This window comes from Bos indicus x Bos taurus, chromosome 23 (assembly GCF_003369695.1).
Source record: "Bos indicus x Bos taurus breed Angus x Brahman F1 hybrid chromosome 23, Bos_hybrid_MaternalHap_v2.0, whole genome shotgun sequence".
Lineage (NCBI taxonomy): Eukaryota > Metazoa > Chordata > Mammalia > Artiodactyla > Bovidae > Bos > Bos indicus x Bos taurus.
Window position 1 is genome coordinate 46,450,333 of NC_040098.1, and position 19,561 is coordinate 46,469,893.

The 19,561-nt window shown below is 44.5% G+C and overlaps 1 long non-coding RNA gene across 1 annotated transcript; it reads left to right on the forward strand.

Moving 5' to 3' along the window:
- Window positions 1-68: 68 nt before the first annotated feature.
- On the forward strand, window positions 69-14,715 carry LOC113881259. Its single transcript, XR_003507983.1, has 5 exons — window positions 69-451; window positions 1,705-1,833; window positions 12,629-12,806; window positions 13,765-13,810; window positions 14,424-14,715. It is a non-coding gene; the product is annotated as an uncharacterized LOC113881259 (long non-coding RNA).
- Window positions 14,716-19,561: the final 4,846 nt, after the last annotated feature.

Here is a 19,561-nt window from a genome sequence, read left to right on the forward strand (position 1 = left end):
CTTCCGAGGCGAGTGGGCTAGACAGCCTCTGCGGAGGCCCCCCGTTTCCGGGGCGTCTACGGAAGGGGCGGGCACTTCCGGTCAGGGCGGGAGTCGGAGAGCGCGCCCGGCGCAGCAGCGAGACGTGTGTCTGTGGATTTCGGGCTGCGATGGCGAGTAGGGAGCTATGTCTCCTACTTGTGCTGGAAGCCGTTTCTCGCTCTCATTCTCTGTAACTGGAGGAGGAGGGGTGGCCTTTAGGGTTCGCCTTGATCGGAGGGGTCCGGTTCCCGCGCTCCCGCCCGGGCCGCATAATCTCGCCCAGCACCTTTTCTTCCTTCTTGGTTATGGCTTGACGAACCCTTAAGGACTCGTCGGCCAACGTTGTGGCACATTCCTGAGAAGGACAAAGACCCTTTACCCGAGGGGAGTAAAGACAGTACTTGGAAGATGACGGGTCTAGTCATCCTTGGTGAGTTTCCGGAAGGCAATCTCATTTAATTTCTTTTCACCACCTTTCCCGAGTTAGCTGCAAAGTCAAACGGTAATAAAAGCCAGTATGAGTTGCTCAGTCGTGTCCGACTCTGTCCCGTCTCCTGTGTCCATGGGATTCTCCAGGCAAGAATACTGCAGTGGGTAACCTTTCCCTATTCCAGGGAATCTCCCGACCCAGGGATCTAACCCAGGTCTCCCGCAATGCAGGCGGATTCTTTACCAGCCGAGCCACAAAGGAAGCCCAAGAATACTGCAGTGGGTAGCCTTTCCCTACTCCAGGGGATCTTCCCAACCCAGGGCTCGAACCCGGGTCTCCCGCCTTGCAGGCAGATTCTTTACTGTCTTGAGCCGCAATGAAAGCAAAGATAGTCGTAGTTTAGATTTGAGATTTTCGTGAAATATAAAGATTCAGAGATGTGTCAGAAAGGACAGCTTCGTACAGACTTCCAACAGAGTAAATATCGGAGCGTAAATGACGCTTACTCCTTGGAAATAAAGTTATGACCAACCTAGATAGCATATTCAAAAGCAGAGACATTACTTTGCCAACAAAGGTTCGTCTAGTCAAGGCTATGGTTTTTCCTGTGGTCATGTATGGATGTGAGAGTTGGACTGTGAAGAAGGCTGAGCGCTGAAGAATTGATGCTTTTGAACTGTGATGTTGGAGAAGACTCTTGAGAGTCCCTTGGACTGCAAGGAGATCCAACCAGTCCATTCTGAAGGAGATCAGCCCTGGGATTTCTTTGAAAGGAAGGATGCTAAAGCTGAAACTCCAGTTCTTTGGCCACCTATGCGAAGAGTTGACTCATTGGAAAAGACTGATGCTGGGAGGGATTGGGGGAAGGAGGAGAAGGGGACGACAGAGGATGAGATGGTTGGATGGCATCACTGACTTAATGGACGTGAGTTTGAGTGAACTCCGGGAGTTGGTGATGGACAGGGAGGCCTGGCGTGCTGTGATTCATGGGGTCGCAAAGAGTTGGACACGACTGAAGCTCCCTACCGGTGAATATGACTATGGGAGGTTGAAACATACGTTGCTGCGACTTTTGTCAACTCACCCCCATCCCCTTTAGACTGTAGTACAGGCCTGTAGCGCTTAGCCTCTTGTCTCTGAGGACGTTTGTTCACCGATGTTCTGAATCGTCAGTACGTGTTTAACTCGGATTTGTTTTAATCGATGCTGGTTTGGGTCTTGTACAAATGAGGTTATTTTGGTTGTCATTTCAGCACAAGGAAAGCCTTCTGCGCGCTTTGGCGTCTGTACATGTTGGGACTCCTCAGGCACTGAAATACTGAAGTCCAGCTCATTCTCAGTCTCTTGAAAACTGTGTTCACTGTTGGACAGTACTGGCACAGGTGAGAAAGATTGCAGGTTCATTTCCAGACCCTCCAAGTAACGTGTCACACAAAATCTTTTCTTTCCCAATGTTAGGTGTATATTATACTGCACTCTATTATAGTGTGCAATCCCATTAGTCTTGGGCTTCCCTGGTAGCTCAGTTGGTAAAGAATCCACCTGCAGTGCAGGAGACCCGGGTTCGATACCTGGGTTGGGAAAATGCTCTAGAGAAGGGAAAGGCCACCCACTCCAGTATTCTGACCTGGAGAATTACGTGGACAGTCCATGGGGTCTCAAAGAGTTGGACATGACTGAGCCACTTTTACTTTCACCATTATGTCTAAGAAAGGCATAGTCTTTAATTGAAAAATATTTTATTGCTAAAAAGTCCTATCACTTGAGGCTTAACAAGTCCTAGTAGCAACATCAGAGATCACTGATCACCATACAAAATAGACTAATAATGATCAAGTTTGAAATATTCTAAGAATTACCAAAATAAGACAGAGGGACCCAAAGGAATCAAATGCTGTTGGGAAGTGGTGCTGATAGCCTTGCTCCGTGCAGGGTTGCCAGAAACTTTGATTTGTGTTTTTTAAAAAAGCTGGATCTATAAAGGACAATAAATTGAAGTACAAAAAAAAAAAGGAGATACAGCTGTAATTCCTTCACTTTGCTAGTTATGTTATTATGTTAGTCCCAAATTGTTTTACTTTTTAAATTCTTTTTTTGTATCTTGCTTGTTTTTCTGGTGGCTCTTCTATCAAAGAACCACTAAATCAGAGGCGTGTGAATTGCTGTAGGGGTGTCCCCTGGGCATGGGATGAAGTAAGGAGGACATTTCTTGAAGTCTAATTTTCTTTTTAAATACATGACTCTTCGCATATCTTTATTTTAGGGGGAAGTGGTAGTCTCTCATGCAAAAAGAAAAGGAACACTGAATAAAATTGTTTCAGAATCATGTGCTCTATGTATTTTGTTGCTTCAGGAATCCCCCTGGTGCCCCGCCTCATTACCCCAGTGAAATTTCAAATGCTGTTTGTAAAGAATTAGCATTCATTTGAAATTAATTTTAACATGTCATGATAACAGGGTAATTATCATAGTCAGCATCTATTACTATGCTTGTCAATTACAATCTGGTACATGGATTGTCACACTTTTACCTGCTTAAGTATCTGTCACATTTTATTTTTAATTAAGTTTTATTGGAGTGAAGTACGGTAAAGTCACATTTTAGAGAAGAGCCTTGTGGCTTAAGAAAGTCTTCTGCTCCAACCTGGAGACGTTTAGAATAGCGTGAAAACCACAGTGCACGCGACATAAGTGTAAAATGGTTTTTCCTCCTCTTATTTTTTTAATTGTAAAAAGTTAGTGGAGCTAGGCATAGAGCTTAGAAGACCTTGGAGCATCTGGTCCTGGGGCTCCTAACGTGGGAGAATTGATGGATAAGTTTTGGGACTTGTGAATGCCCTGAAATTATACTCAGAATTGTATGCGTTCGTTTATGGAAGAGAGCATTCGTAGGATTTCGTCACATTTTCAAAAAGATTAATGCCTCTAAAGCTAAAATACTCTAATCTGGTCTGAGGATATAAATGGAGAAGTCGGTCCAAAACTCTCCCACAACCACACAGCTCGGCAGCAGGAGACTGTGGTGTTGCTGCTCCTTTCACTTCTCCTTGGGCTCCAGTGTTGTCTCTTAACGAAGAAGAAAAGTGGTTTTTCTCTGTCTAAAGAAAAACACACAATGCAATATACACCTACTCAAGTGGATTCAAACAGCATACTTCCTGCCAAGCCGCGTGTTCTCTTTCCAAACACAGGGTGGCAAAAGCCATTCAGTCTCATTCTCAGAAAACTGCAATTGCCAAGAAACCACCAACCCCTGCACGATAGGGCTTATTAACTCTAAAGCACAATGGGGTTTTTAGTTTTGCGTTTATATTATTGATAGAAAAGCTTTTTGCGCTTGAGCCAGGCATTGATTTATTCATTCATTCAACCAGTGTTTAGTAAGCACTTGGCTTTGTTTGGTTTGCTAAAGAAAAAAAGCCAGTCTTTGTTTTGCGGGGTGGGTGAGGGTGGTTAGAAGGTCGATATACTGAGCTAAAAGCAGGATACTGTGGAGAGAAATTGGCCTTGTTAAAAATCTCATGTGAGTCTAATGCTGCACTGTTACACTCCTTTCACAGTGTCATAGGTAGCAAGTCTGTTAAATTTGAGGACTACAGAGAGTGCGTGTGCTTGTATTCTCAGAGGACTTTGATCTCCTCTGCATGTAGAGCTCAGGGAGACAGAAAGTGGGCTACTTTCCCTAGACCCAGACCTGAAAGAAATTGTTTCACCTGCTTCATGAGAATAATCAGGTGAACTATGGGAGGTTTGCATTTGAGACTTTTGGAGATCAAAGCAATATTTGTGAACTCTTCCTTGTCACCATCATCTAAAATTCTGCCTGAATGTCCATCTTCGTCTCTGGAGTCTTGCTCATAGCATCTGGCCCCTGCCGTCTTCCTGGGTGGGTGCAACATGCCTTAAAGACTTCCTCGCAAATCCCAGCCTCCTACCACCGTATCACGAAGGGTCAGCTCCCACATTCCTTTCCCGCTACAGCTCCATCTCTCACTCATAGAAAACATTTTCATTGTCTAAAAAAGTCCAAAATAAGAGAAGGAAAAAAGATAATGCTTTTCTGAAAGAATCTTAACTGATAACATGAAGTTTGATTTCTAAGCTGCTACAATATTTAAGAATAGTTTTTTTCTAAAAAATTCAATAAACTGTGAATACAGCAAAAAAAAAAAAAAAAAAGCAGGCTCCCAGATAACAGAGAACAAACCAGTATTACAGTGTGTGTTGGGTGGGGTCGGGGGGGCAGGGGAGGCACAAACTGTTGGGTTAAGATTGGCTCAAGGGTGTATTGTACAACATGGAATATAGCTCTAATAGCTGTTAATGGAAAATAACCTTCAAAATGGTATTAAACATTTTAGGAAATTACTATTTTTTAATGTTTCTTTCAATTTTCCACTCCTCGCCGCCAATTCTCGTTAACTATGCCCATTGCTGCTGTGCTCTGCTCAGCTGTATCTGAATCTTTGCAGCCCCATGGACTGTTGTCCCCCAGACTCCTCCATCCATGGGATTCTCCAGGCAAGAATACTGGAGTGGGTAGCTGTCAGGAAGCATTTAACAGGAGGCTTCCTGTATGCTGTTCTGGATCTGTCAGGAATTCTCTGTTCCTTATTAATTCCTGAATATTCAGGAATTAGGAGAGGCAAGCCTCTCCCAGGGGGCTGAGGAATCCAGGCATTTCCTTCCTTAGTTTTTCTATACGTTAATAAGTACCCTCTTCCTTTTTATGAACCATATGGTAAAAGTGATTATTTACAACTCTCTCTCTGTTTAATATGGATTGCCTATGTTTTTTAAGTCTGGAATTTTAATCTTTATCTTTGCTGAGAATAACTACAGTATATATGCCCACACCATGTTGATTAAAACACCTTTGCTCCATCGGAGCTTTGGTCCCCGTGTCTTGCTTGCTTTCTCTCTCTCTCAGGCTGTTCCTTTGGAGTGCAGAGGCTCTCTAGTTCACTTTACTGCCCTGGCTTCTAAGACCCTCTGTAGAAGGCGCTCTGTGCCTTCACCCCATCGAGAAGGCGCCTGAGGCCTCCGTGAACAGAGCAAGCCCCGTGCAGGGGCTTTATTGGCTTTCTGCGTAAACCAAGGAATATCAGCCTCTTTCTCTATCCTTTACTTTCTTATTGGCTGACTCCGGACCACCAGGTTCCGGTCCATTAAAGGACCTCACCAAGTGGTGCCCAGAACAGGAGCTTGGTATACATATGCAGATTCGGACGGATGGAGTGACCCCAGGGCCCACTGAGGCCGGTAAGTACTAAGAGATAGGTAAAACGGCTGGAAAGCCCCATCACTTTGCTACTTTACTTCATCACTTAAAGGTCAGGGACTTAATAAAACATATGCTGATTTTTTAGATAGATTACAAACTGCTATTTCGCATACTGTAATTGGAGAAGAAGCCAAAAGGCAACTAGAGAAATTACTTGCTTATGAAAATGCAAATCAGGAATGCCAAAAAGCTATAGCTCCATTTCGTGAGACATGGAGTATTACTATTTGAAGGCTTGTCGCAATCTAGGATTAGAAACTCAAAAGATGCAAATGATAGCTGAAACAGTGGTTGCTGCCTTAAGAAAGGAAAATGAAGGATGCTTTACATTTGGAAATAAGAACCATTTAAAAAGGGACTGCTCTAAGAAAGCTAAAAAATATATATATATAAAAATTAAAAAACCTCCAAAAATCTGTCCTCGCTGCTGTAGAGGACTGCATTGGGCCCAAGATTGTAAATCTAAATTTGACATTAAAGGGAAACGTATTCCGAGAAACTCCAAACAGGGGACCCACCCAGGTCCCCTTCAACAAAAACTGGGGCAAATTCCATCTTTTCCCTCAAACCCTCAACATCGGGAAGTGCTGCTGTTGATATACCAGCTTTGTTTTTAGATAATATGAAGTTAATGAGCTCTATTTAAATTAAAATTCACGTGAACTGAAAAATGTTTAATAATGTTTATTTAAATATAAATATAATTTGAATATAATTGCTAATCTAATTAAGACATGTCTTAAGTCATCAACATTATATAATACTTTTATTATGCCTAGGTTTAAGGTAAACTAAATTTGTCAACAAAAAGGTAACTATATATATAAATGAGATAAAAACTTTTAGATAAACTCTATTAAAATAATTACTTTTTAATAGAATAATCTATTATTATAATCTAAAATAATCTCTTGGGATTGGTATAACTTAAATTTCTAGAGCTGTACTGAACTAAATAATACAAGTTTATTAAATAACTAGGTCATTTCCAAATAAGATTTTGAAACATTAATTACTAAACATTAACTTCCTCTTACAAAAAGTTTTTCTTACATAAAAACTAGAGATTTCAAACTATTAATATATAATGTATAATATATGTATAATGAATATATATATCGTAATATGATACAATTAATATACTCACCAATCTATAAAATGCTAATATACAAGACACTTCATAGTTGCTAAAAAAGGTAAGATAGATGCTTTTAATAAAAAGATATAAGATACGACAAACTCAGATATACATTCCACATTTTTCCTAGAGGCCACTGCTCATTTAACAAACAATACAATTATTAAAATAACTTGGAAAAATGACGAGCGTACTTGGACAGAGCAGTGTGGCCCCTCACGAAAGAGAAATTACAGGCGGCTAAGGAACTTATAGATACACAACTAGAATTAAAGCATATTGAGGAATCTTGTTCTCCTTGGAACTCTCCTATTTTTGTTATAAAAAAGAAATCTAACAAATGGCGTCTCCTAACAGGCCTCTATCCATCACACAAGGTATTAAGCCTCGCGGTTTACAACCTAATGCTTTTATTTGGGCCACACCTCTTCGCGGTGAGGCTACACAAAACATTATAACTCACTTACTAGCTTGTTTTACAGTAATGGAAACTCCTAGTTCCATAAAAACAGACAATGGCCCTGCCCATATTTGTAGAGACTTTAAACAATTTTTACAGTATTTTTCTATTAAACATATTACAGGTATTCCTTATAACCCACAGGCACAAGACAGAGTCAAACACATCACACACTAAAGTTACAAATACAAAAAATTTTAAAAGGGGGAATACACAAGGTGCGCTACTGTCTTAACTAAAGCAGACTTTACTAGATTCCAACATAAGATATTTTCTAAACCTATAACTATCGTTAATATAGCTTTATTTGTTTAAAAATTTTTTTAACCTCTTCAGAAGATTCAACCCAAGGGGGGCCCCAGCATTCAAAATGGAGATGAAACAACAAGACCCCCAGGAAGAAGAAATTCTGATACGGGCTATGTCCGCTCTAAAGATCTCCAGAAAGCACCGCCCTCAGCGGCATCACCCCCATTATCTCCCCACTTGGGGACAAATAAAAACCCTTACTAATCGAGCTGAAAATTTGGTCTCTCGATAGGGATTGCCTGGGAATCCTGAATACATTCTGGCAATGCTCAGTCTTTTGGCCTGTACCACCCACCCCCCCACCCCCGCTCAAGCTCAACTAATCCCCAACCCATCTCTATTACAGGTGGTCGAATGAGCAGAGAGAGGACCAGTCGTTTCAGCTACTGACTACATATGCCCCCTCCCTAGTAGGAGGAGCCATCACACCCTGGGGAGGAAGGAAAACTAATTAACATTTCTTTAGGCTATGAAGTCTTTTCCCTGTTCAAGGGCCCAGCAGTACTACGCATAAACAACAAACTTGGGTTTTTGTCCTGCCTCCAAAAGAAGCCCTTCCGACGTAGCTTGGGTTATTTACTGTGAACCACGTTTACACTACTGAAAAGTTAGCTGCTAAGTCGCTTCAGTCGTATCCAACTGTGTGACCCCATAGACGGCAGCCCACCAGGCTCTCAGTCCCTGGGATTCTCCAGGCAAGAACACTGGAGTGGGTTGCCATTTCCTTCTCCAATGCCTGAAAGTGAAAAGTGAAAGTGAAGTCGCTCAGTCGTGTCCAACTCTTAGCGACCCCATGGACTGCAGCCTACCAGGCCCCTCCATCCATGGGATTTTCTAGGCAAGAGTACTGGAGTGGGTTGCCATTGCCTTCTCCACTGAAACGTTAGGGAAAGAACAAAAAACATTATGTAAAAGGTTACTTATGAAACATTACCATGACAAAGGATTTCTTGGCTGGCTTAATGGTGGAATGGCACTCCCCCGCCCCGCCCCGCCGCCCCCCCCCCCCCCCCCCCCCCCCCGCCCTCCTTGAACTGCCCTGGATAAACACATTGAGCCTGAACAATGGGACATTTGGAAACTTGCTGCGAACACCGAAAAATTTGGAACTTGGACCGGACATTTCACAGAGACCTGTCGTGGTCATAGTAACTATCTCTTTTGCTGTAATCGGTCATACTTCATACAAGCCCATGTCCCACTCCCTTTTGTTACAGCTATAGGAAGTTTACAATTTAATAAGACTTTACGTTCCATAACTTGTATTAATTGCAAACTATATACTTGTCTTGCTATTGCTACTGCTAAGTCACTTCAGTTGTGTCCAACTCTGTGCGACCCCATAGACGGCAGCCCACCAGGCTTCCCCGTCCCTGGGATTATCCAGGCAAGAACACTGGAGTGCGTTGCCATTTCCTTCTCCAATACTTAACTCCTCTATTTATTTTAGCTACTCAATTTTGTGTTGTGCCTGTTCAATTCAATCACAGTGCCTACAACTGGGTACAAATCAAATTTCATTTACAAAATATACATGATAATGCCTCTCTGAATGTACATTTACTGCAAAAAGGAAATCTTTAAAACTTTTTCTAAAAATCTGCCCTCTTCCCCTAATTTGGAAACTTTAGCTGAACAAATTATCTGGCTAGACCCACGAAGATGGTTTCAAAGTATTACCACTATCAGGTCTGGAACTGTAACTTTGGTGATTGTCTTGATAATTATATTTGTTGTTTACCGTCGCCTTTCTATAAGGTTGGTTAATGCTAACCAAACTCATTGGGTCTGGACGTTTTTTTTTTTTTTAAGAGTATAATAAAATAGGGGGAATTGTCAGGAAGCATTTAACAGGAGGCTTCCTGTGTGCTGTTTTGGATCTGTCAGGAATTCTCTGTTCCTTATTAATTCCTGAATATTCAGGAATTGAGAGGCAAGCCTCTGGCGGGGGGTTGGGAGGGTGGGGGGGGGCAGGGGTGGTGCTGAGGAATCCAGGCATTTCCTTCGTTAGTTTTTCAATACGGTGATAAGTACCCTCTTCCTTTTTATGAACCATATGTTAAAAATGATTATTTACAACTCTCTCTCTTTAATATGGATCGCCTATGTTTTGTAAGTCTGGAATTTTAATCTTTATCTTTGCTGAGAATAACTACAGTATGTATGCCCACACCATGTTGATTAAAACACCTTTGCTCCATCAGAGCTTTGGTCCCCATGTCTTGCTTTCTCTCTCCCTCTCTCTCCCTCTGTCTCCCAGGCTATTTCTTTGGAGCACAGAGGCTCTCTGAGTTCACTTTCCTGCTTGGGTGTCTAAGACCTTGCGAAGGTGCTCTGCGCCGTCACCCCATCGAGAGGGCGCCTGAGGCCTCCGTGAACAGAGCAAGCCCCGTGTCAGGGACTTTATAGGCTTTCTGTGTAAACCAAGGAATATCAGCCTCTTTCTCTTTCCATTACTTTCTTATCGGTCAACTCTGGACCACCAGGTTCCGGTCCATTAAAAGACCTCAACAGGTAGCCATTTCCTCCTCCAGGGGATCTTCCCAACCCACGGATTGAACCCATATCTTCGGCATTACAGGCAGATTCTTTAGCCCTGAGCCATCATGGAAGCCCCGACAATTATTTTTAATTTCAGGCAATTTACAGCAGTGGCTTAAACGAGATTTCTTTCTTAAGACAAAGGCTTTTAGAGGCAGGTTGGTCCAGTGCTGGTACAGGGAGTCTCCAGTCATCAGGGACCCTGACCTGTTTACTCTTTAAGATCCTGTGTTTGGTTGTGTGACTTCCCCTTTGATATCACTCATAGGCCAGGAGAGATGCAGAGGTCTTTTGGTTTCATCCATCACATCTGTAATCTCGGCTCTCGACCTGTGAGAAGGGCAGAAAACGACAGCAACAAACACCTTCCAGCTAAGCAGACTCCCTCTGCCCACAAAGCTTTCCTCAGCCCCCTTGTGATGGTGCTATTTACATCTTATTAGCTCGACTTTGGCCACCTGGCCACAAGGCACATTGCTACTTCGAAATAAAATCTAGGTTCTATTATTAAGGAAGAAAAGGAAACTGGATATTGGGTGGCCCCTAAGTGTGTGTGCACAGCTGCTAATCAACAACATCTCCCTTGAACACACAGGGAAATCACATTACTAGAGTATCAGCTCCACTGTGGCACCAATGCCAGGCACCTGCGTTGTGTATAGGAGGGGCTCAGTAAGTGATGGTGAATGGTTGAACGATTAGAATTCTTCATGATGATTATTTTTCACATTACAGGTAAATAGAAACTACATTAAACATTTGAATGGGGCTTCCAAGGTGGCCCTAGTGGTAAAGAATCCACCTGCCAGGAGACATAACAGACTTGGGTTCGAGTCCTAGGTCAGGAAGATCCCCTGGAGGAAGGCATGGCAATGCATTCCAGTTTTGCCTGAAGAATTCCATGGACAGAGGAGCCTGGTGGGCTACAGCCCAGAGGGTCACAAAGAGTCAGACACAACTAAAGCGATCTTAGCATGCACACAAGCATTTGAATAGTGGGCTCGTTATTAACAAGTTAACTAGTTATTAACAAGCCATTTCCATTAACAAGGAAATGGCCAGGCCCTATGTGTCCCTGTTTAGACTCAAAAGTTATTTTCTTAGGTTTTGACATTTTGTGTAGACTTGTTGCTCAAAGTGCATGGAAACTGGCAGAACCTCAGGCTCCCCTCCAGATAGAATTCAAACCCACATTGTAAACACACTCAGGTAATTTGAATGGGCCTTAAAGTTTAGGAAGCAGTTTGTTGTGCTTTAAAAAAACTACTAACTTACAGAGATATTTCTTTGAAAATTTTTCCATAGTTGCATTAAGCTATGGGTGTGTGTGTGAGATAGCACCACTTCTGTGGTTAGGGTGTGTGTGAGAGAGAGAGAGCACTTCTTTCCACCAGCTGGTTAGCGGCGGGCGGGGTGTGTGTGTGTGTGTGTGTGAGAGAGACACAGCACTTCTGTGGTTGGTGGGGGTGTGTGTGTTGGTTAGGGGTGTGTGTGTGTTGGTTAGGGGTGTGTGTGTGTTGATTAGGGGTGTGTGTGTGTTGGTTAGGGGGTGTGTGTGTGAGATAGCACTTCTGTGGTTGGCGGGGGTGTGTGTGAGAGAGAGAGAGCACTTCTTCCCGCCAGCTGGTTAGGATGCTGATTTCAGCCTGCAGTGGGCGTTTAAAGGAAAGTCCACTGGACGCTGGTTCCAGTGGTCATTCTTTGCAGATAACTGAGGAGAGAAACAGCAAGCTGTAGTCTTTGTCTTAAGCTTTTAATGAGTAAAAGTGACTCCCTTACACATTATTGTGTGGGGGCTGGAGACTTCTGTGTGCTTCGTAGTTGCCCACCACACACTCCCTTTCTGCCCCAACCTCCCCTTTCTGACAGCTTCCCAGGATCTGACAGTTGGGGGAGGAGGCAGGCAGCTCAAAGCCCACCCCACAGTTTGCAGGGGCTCCTCCAGGTGACTCCAATACACTCCTGCCTGTCCGCACCCACTCCTTAACCCACCTGAAAGTCAAGGAATTAATTACCTGGCAGGAATGATCACTGCAGGTATTTCTGAGGCAGCTGGAAGTGCTATTAGTGGGCTTGAGAGGGTTTAGACCAGGGGCTGGGATCTTTGATGCGGGGGTTAGAACTGTGGATTCCCAGTCCTTTTATCAAGGGTCTGGATAAATGGCTGGACAGGAGAGTTTTGCAGGTCTGGGCTCAACTCAACAGGATACTTATTACTGGTATTGGCAAAGGTGCGCCGATTTTTCCTGTTCTGAATGAAAAGGCGGATAGTGTTCTGTTTTGTAACACAGTTTGGCAATTGACAAACTACCGCTTTGGAAATAGGTGTTCTTAGTGAAAGCGGACACCCTCCTTACTTGGAGAAAGAAGAATCGAGTCCTAGGGCTTTGAGCGATTCTGCCTTGGCTGTTGATGTCCTTTCCCTCTTCTCCCCGCTGCTCTTAGAGTGAAGCCAGACTTCCCATCCTGCCAGCCTCACCCCTTCGGCAGCCGGTACGAGCAACAGCAGGGCGGTTACCCTCCTGGCTACAGCTCTGGCCTCGGGGCGGGTGGAAATGGACCCAACCTTTATTCTGCGTGTGAGACCTCTGGACACCCCTCTGAGACTTCGCTTCCACCCAAGGTATCTCTCCCTGGCATAGATACTGCGTTGGGCGCGTGTCCGGTATGGGGACATCTTTTTCCTTTCTCCATGCCCTGGAGAAATCCCCTTGAATTTCCCTCAGCCTGGATTCTGCTCCCTGATATGTGTGTGTGCTGTGTGCTTAGTCACTCAGTCGTGTCCGACTCCTTCTGACCCCATGGACTGTAGCCTGCCAGGCTCCTCTGTCCATGGGATTCTCCAGGCAAGAATACTGGAGTGGGTAGTCATTCCTGTCTCCAGGGGATCTTCCCGACCCAGGGATCGAGCCCAGGTGTCCTGCGTAGTGGGCAGATTCTGTACTGCTGAGCCACCGGTGCCTGTAGAGAGGAATGGTAATAACTTACACTGCCCCTAGAGAGCCCATGGAGTCTGGAGTAACTAACCAAGATCTGTTTGGGGGGTGCTTCCTCACCTGAGAAGATGATGGATTGGTTTACTTTCCTGTAGCCTCTGCGTTTCCTCAGCAGCTACCGTCTGGTCCTTAGCTGAGCCACGGGGTTGGGATGGGATTGGAAGGCCTCGAGGGATATGTGCCCATGGAGACTTTGCAGATTGTCACCCGGAAGGAAGGGCAGAGCTCCAGGTGCAGGTCTGGGTGCAGGGATTGTGGAGTCTGATGCCAGGGTCCTTGCGGTCTGGTTCCTGCCCCCCAGACCCCAGGGGGCCACTTAGATCCCTGAAACTTCAGAGAAGGCAGGTGCCTTTGACCAGTGCTCCTCCTGTGTGAGTTTTCTTCTATGGGCTCAGCTCATCTGTTGCATAATTGTAGTATTTTGTCATTTAAAGTCTCTTTTAATCAAAATTCAAAATAAAATTTGATCAAAAGGGATTTTAGTGTTGTAGATACTATTTTTGAGAGCTAAATTCTTCCAGGAAAGTGTCAATAGCAACCCTTTAAGTAAAAAAAAATTTTTAAACATACTGATTTTCATTGTAGGAAACCACATCTCTAGCTGAAAACCAAGATGAAGATTCACTAGAAGGTAACAGAAGCCTTATGTTTAGTTGAAAACAAAACTAGCCCTTTTCCCAGGTCCCTCATTCACTGAGCTGGCTATAAACGGAGAGATCCTACCAGAAAGTTCCAACGTAGGTCTCCCTCCCTCAGTTTCTGAATTAATTGTTATAAACCATTTCTTCGTTTCTATCATTCTCTTAACTGAACAGATGAAGCAGCACGTTTATTTTTTAGAACCCTGTCTTAGGGATCTGGTCCTGGCTCAGTCCTTGGGGTCATATCCACCCAGGTCCTCAAGCTAGAAACTCAAGACTCGCCCCCCACCCTTCCTCTCTCTTCTGCTCCAAGTTGAATGCATTTCCAAGTACTGTCCATTCGTTTCCAAATTATCTCTTAATTCTGTCCATTTTCTCCATTTCTCCCACCATCTACTCATTGAATCCAGTAGCACTGCTCTTGTAGCTTCAGTTTCTATTTTTAAAGTCTTAACGAAAGGAAACACACCATTTAAAAAACTAACATTAAATATCTGCACTATTTCCTGCTGATGTTTTTTAAAAGCTCTAGTTTTAAGCCATTTCTAATATGTGTCCTGTAAAACTCTATTTTTCTCCCCTATGTATTATTGGCTTGTGCAGATCCAAATCTCCACTTGAATATTGAGGAACTCAACAAAGAATTTATGGTGAAAAGTGAAGAGCTCTACCAATCTCTCATGAATAGCCACTGGCAGCCTCTCGATACGGTATACTCAGAAATCCCAGACAAGACCCCCCAAGAGCAAGATGCTGATTAAGCTACCAACTATCATATTCATTGTGTCTTATTTTGTTTTTGTTTAAAAAGTTCTCGCAGGAAGGCACTGGATTGTGTGTATAAATACAGATTCTTGAGGGAGTGTAATGTAAATAAACGTTGCCAGCACGTTCACTTCTGGGAGTGTGTTGTATTACATGGGTGCCAGCAGAGGTCACGTCCAGCTTCCTTGGTGGTTCTGGGAAAGAATCCACCTGCCAGTGCAGGAGACTCAAGTTCCATCCCTGGGTCCGGAAGATCCCCTGGAGAAGGAGATGGCAACCCACTCTTGCCTGGAGAATCCTGTGGACAGAGCAGCCTGGCGGGCTGTAGTCCATGGGGTCACAGAGAGTCGGACAAGAGTTAGCAACTGAACAGTAACGACAAAGAGAGGCCACAGAACTATCAAGTTAGACCAGGCTGCACTGCAAGGCGTTTGAAAATAGGTGTCCTAAAACAACATTGTAAATCAACTATATTTCAATTGTAAATCAGCTATAAAACAACATTGTAGATCAACTATATAAAACTATATTTAAAAAAAAGGTAATAGATTTAATATGACATGTGCCTGATCTAAACTGATGGTGGCATTAGCTACTCTGATACACTGAATGATTTGCTGCTTTCTTCTGTTCACAAATGGCCATGTCCCTGGTGGCTTAGATGGTAAAGTGTCTGCCTACAATGCGGGAGACCTGGGTTCAATCGGGAAGATCTCCTGGAGAAGGAAATGGCAACCTACTCCAGTACTCTTGCCTGGAAAATCCCATGGACAGAGGAGTGTGGTAGGCTATACTCCATGGGGTCGCAAAGAGTCGGACACGACTGAGCGACATCACTCACTCACTCTGTTCACAAACGGCCATGTCCCTGGTGGCTCAGATGGTAAAGTGTCTGCCTACAATGCGGGAGACCTGGGTTCAATCCCTGGGTCATCGCAAACAGTCCGGAGATGACTGAGCGACTTCACTTTCACTTTCACTTTCTGTTCACAAACAGTGCAAGCCTTCTTGCCTGCATCTGGTGTAGAAAAATGCAGATTAGAACGAGATGTTTGATCTCCATCGCCAGACCCTCAGGCTCTCTTACAAGAGCACTAGATGATAGAAGACAGTGGAGCTCACCTGTCACAGTTGAGTCCTCAGCATGGAAAGAGTGTGCTTGATCGAAACAGCCTGTCAGCCTTCTGAGACAGAGCACGTGGACCCCCAGTGACACCACTGTGCAACTTCAGTGCATTGGTTGATAAGCACTTTCACTCTGGGGTTTTACTCTTGCAAAACACTTCCACCATCATGCCAAGAAACCCACTCAAACCTAAAGATTAGAGGTCGTGTTGGGGGTGCCCCAGTAAACAGCCAACCCACAGCCCCACTCACCTGACATCTTGGACTGTCCGCTGACTGTAACCCCAGATTGATTCCAGGAGAGACCAGCAGGGGAGCCCAGCCCCTAGAGTTGATCCTGTTTTACACGCCAGCCAGGAGAATCCCACGCACGGAGGAGTCTGGTGGGCTACAGTCCACGGGGTCACAAAGAGTCGAATGTGAGTAAGCACACAAAAAGATTACACTATGATTTGACAATGGAGTGAAAAAGACACAAACAAATCAGCATGGCAAAAAAAATTTGAATTTCAAGAGTAAATATTTGTTGTTAGAAGAGTGACCACAAATCCATGTTTTCTTGCGTATTTGTTGTCAAGAAATAGCCAGTTTGTTTCACTTACATCCAACTTGCTGCTGCTGCTAAGTCGCTTCAGTCGTGTCCGACTCTGTGTGACCCCATAGATGGCAGCCCACCAGGCTCCTCTGTACCTGGGATTCTCCAGGCAAGAATACTGGAGTGGGTTGCCATTTCCTTTTCCATCTTACATATAAATAAAAGGAAAATGTGATTTAAAAAAGGTGTCTAGGATTTCCCAGACAGTCCAGTAGTTAGGACTCCATGCTTTCACTGCTAGGGCCTGGGTTCAGTTCCCGGTTGGGGAGCTAAGATCCTATAAGCCTCATGGTGCAGCCATGAAAAAAAAGTACAGGGGGCTTCCTTGGTAGCTCAGTGGTAAAGAACCCGCCTGCCAATGCAGAGACATGGGTTCAATCCCTGGTCTGGGAAGATCCCATATACTGCAGACCAGCTAAGTCTGTGTGCCCTGACTATTGAGCTTACACTCTAGAGCCTGGGAGCCGCCAACTACTGAAGCCTGCGTGCCCTGGAGCCTGTGTGCCACAAGAGAAGCCACCTCAATGAGAAGCCCATTCACTCCCCAAAACTAGAGAAAAGCCTGTGCAGCAAGGAAGACCCAGCACAGCCAAAAATAAATAACATTAAATATACATATATACATACAAATATATGAAGGAACGAGTGGAAGCTTCCAGCTCAAAAAAATCCTACATAAACACAGCAATTTTTCTTTCCCCCCATTTTATATTGGTGGAAGCTTTTCAAACGGCATTTGCCTAGATGACCCCCACCCCTTGGAAATATTTATTGATTTCATACCCAGATAGGAAAATTTCCATATGTGGTAATGACTACAGCATCAGTAAGTTTCCTACTCATTCAAATTATTTCCCTACCAGCCTGTCCTGTATTTTAAGTCACTCTGTTGCTTTTTGTAGCCATTATCCCCAAAGAATCTGTTAAGGACTGCTTTTTCTTTTTAAACCATCATTCTTCCACTGGGTCATCTGATACACAGCCAGCCATGCAGGTGGAAAGCCGAATTCAGACACTTCCTGCTGGGTCCTTTGTGAAAGCCTCCATGGAGTGCTAATCGTGGGGTTATCATGCCTCACCTGCTCAGAGATAACACGTCAAGAACCAGAGTTTCAATCTGTGGCCCTGGTAGTCATCGGTACTTTCCCTCCTCGCTCTTCAAGACCCATTACACCTATTTAGTCAGAGCCTAAGGAAATGAATCGAGAGTTTCCCAGGCAGCGATCTGTGATATGTAGGACACGGTTTACTGCTCTACCCTGCTGCTTTCCCCACTGGTTTCTTCGTGCTCTGGCTGTGGATTTGCTCTGTTCCCCATCCTCTTCTTTTATCCCATTCCCATACTCTAGATAAAGAATATACAGACTTGTCCTTTTCTTTTTTTTATTAAAACATTATTTATGGCTGCGCTAGGTCTTCGTTGCACTTGGGCTTTCTCTAGTGATGGCAAGTGGGGCTACTCTTGTCGCAGAGCACAGGCTCCAGGCACAAGGGCTTCAGTAGGGGTCCTTCAGAATGTGGGATCTTCCTGGACCAGGGATCGAACCCGTGTCCCCTGCACTGGCAGGTGGATTCTTAACCACTGGGCCACCAAGGAAGCCCAGATGTTTCCTTTCCATAGTACAATCTTCACCATGTCCCCTGCACTGGCAGGTGGATTCTTAACCACTGGGCCACCAAGGAAGCCCAGATGTTTCCTTTCCATAGTACAATCTTCACCATGTCCCCTGCACTGGCAGGTGGATTCTTAACCACTGGGCCACCAAGGAAGCCCAGATGTTTCCTTTCCATAGTACAATCTTCACCATGTCCCCTGCACTGGCAGGTGGATTCTTAACCACTGGGCCACCAAGGAAGCCCAGATGTTTCCTTTCCATAGTACAATCTTCACCATGTCCCCTGCACTGGCAGGTGGATTCTTAACCACTGGGCCACCAAGGAAGCCCAGATGTTTCCTTTCCATAGTACAGTCTTCACCAGGAAATGGTATTTGAGACCAGTCCAGTCCGTTTCCGTCATTTGGTTTAACATGAAGGCGCTCCATGTTACTGGGACTCGCCTTACCCATCTGGTCTGTCCGGCTCCAACTCTCAACACACAGCCAGCACAGAATTAAAAACCAAGCAAAGCTGATTTTGATCACTGAACTTTGATTTTGTAAGACGTTAACCTTAGACATTGACAAATTCTCCATACCATTTTGACAACTTTTCTTTGAAGTCTATAAAGTTTTTTAAAAATAAAACATTTTGGAAAGTCATCAGAAACCTTCCATTTTGCCTTCAATACAGTTGATGCCTTGAAGTTCACTGATAATTCACTTTAATGGAAATAAATAGCCTGAAACTCATAAATAATTCACTTTCACTTTGACTCACTTTTTCAGTGATTCACCTAATAGCCTCAACTCCTAATCACATGCTTGAGACTCACTTTTACGGTTTGACACATGATGCTGGCTGTTGGTTTCTGAATTTTGGTTCTTTTTGGAAGAACCCGGTGTGTGTCTGTGTCTGTGTGCTTGCTTTCAATTGTGTCCAACTTTCTGTGACCCCATGAACCGCAGCCCACCAGGCTCCTCTGTCCCTGGGATTCTCCAGGCAAGAATACTGGAGTGGGTTGTTATTTCCTTCTCCAGGGGATCTTCCCAATCCAGAGATCAAGCCCGTGTCTCTGCCATCTCCTGCATTGGCAAGCGGATTCTTTACCACCAGTGCCCCCTGGGAAACCCCTTTTAGACCATTCAGCCCCCCTGTCTACTATAGCCCCCAGGATCCTTCCCAAGATGTAGGTCAGACTTCCTGGGCTCCCAGCAGGATTCACCCCAGTTAATCTTCCCGACAGCCACCATGGAAGCCCACCACGTTCAAACCTTGTAGGTATTGAGAAGTGAACACAGTCAGCTTCATCTCTTTACCTTCCTCCTCCCAGAGCCATCACTGGCAGACCTCTTGCCAAAGTCAGAACTTGGCCTTGGGAGCGTGACCTCCAGTGTCTTTCCCATTGGCTTGACCTTTTAATCCCTCAGCCGTCCTGACCAAAAGAGGGAGTAGTCACAATAGAAAATGTAGTTCTGGCATTACTGAACTGGAAGACTGGAGTCTTCCCAAACTCCAGTTATTCGCTTAGTCTGTTCACATGGATCTCGGCTCCCATTTCCCACTTGGCATAGACTGCTATCCTAAAGTCTCACCATGTGGGACTTCCCTGGCGGTCCAGCGGTTTAAGATGCTACACTGCCACGGTAGCGGGGGTG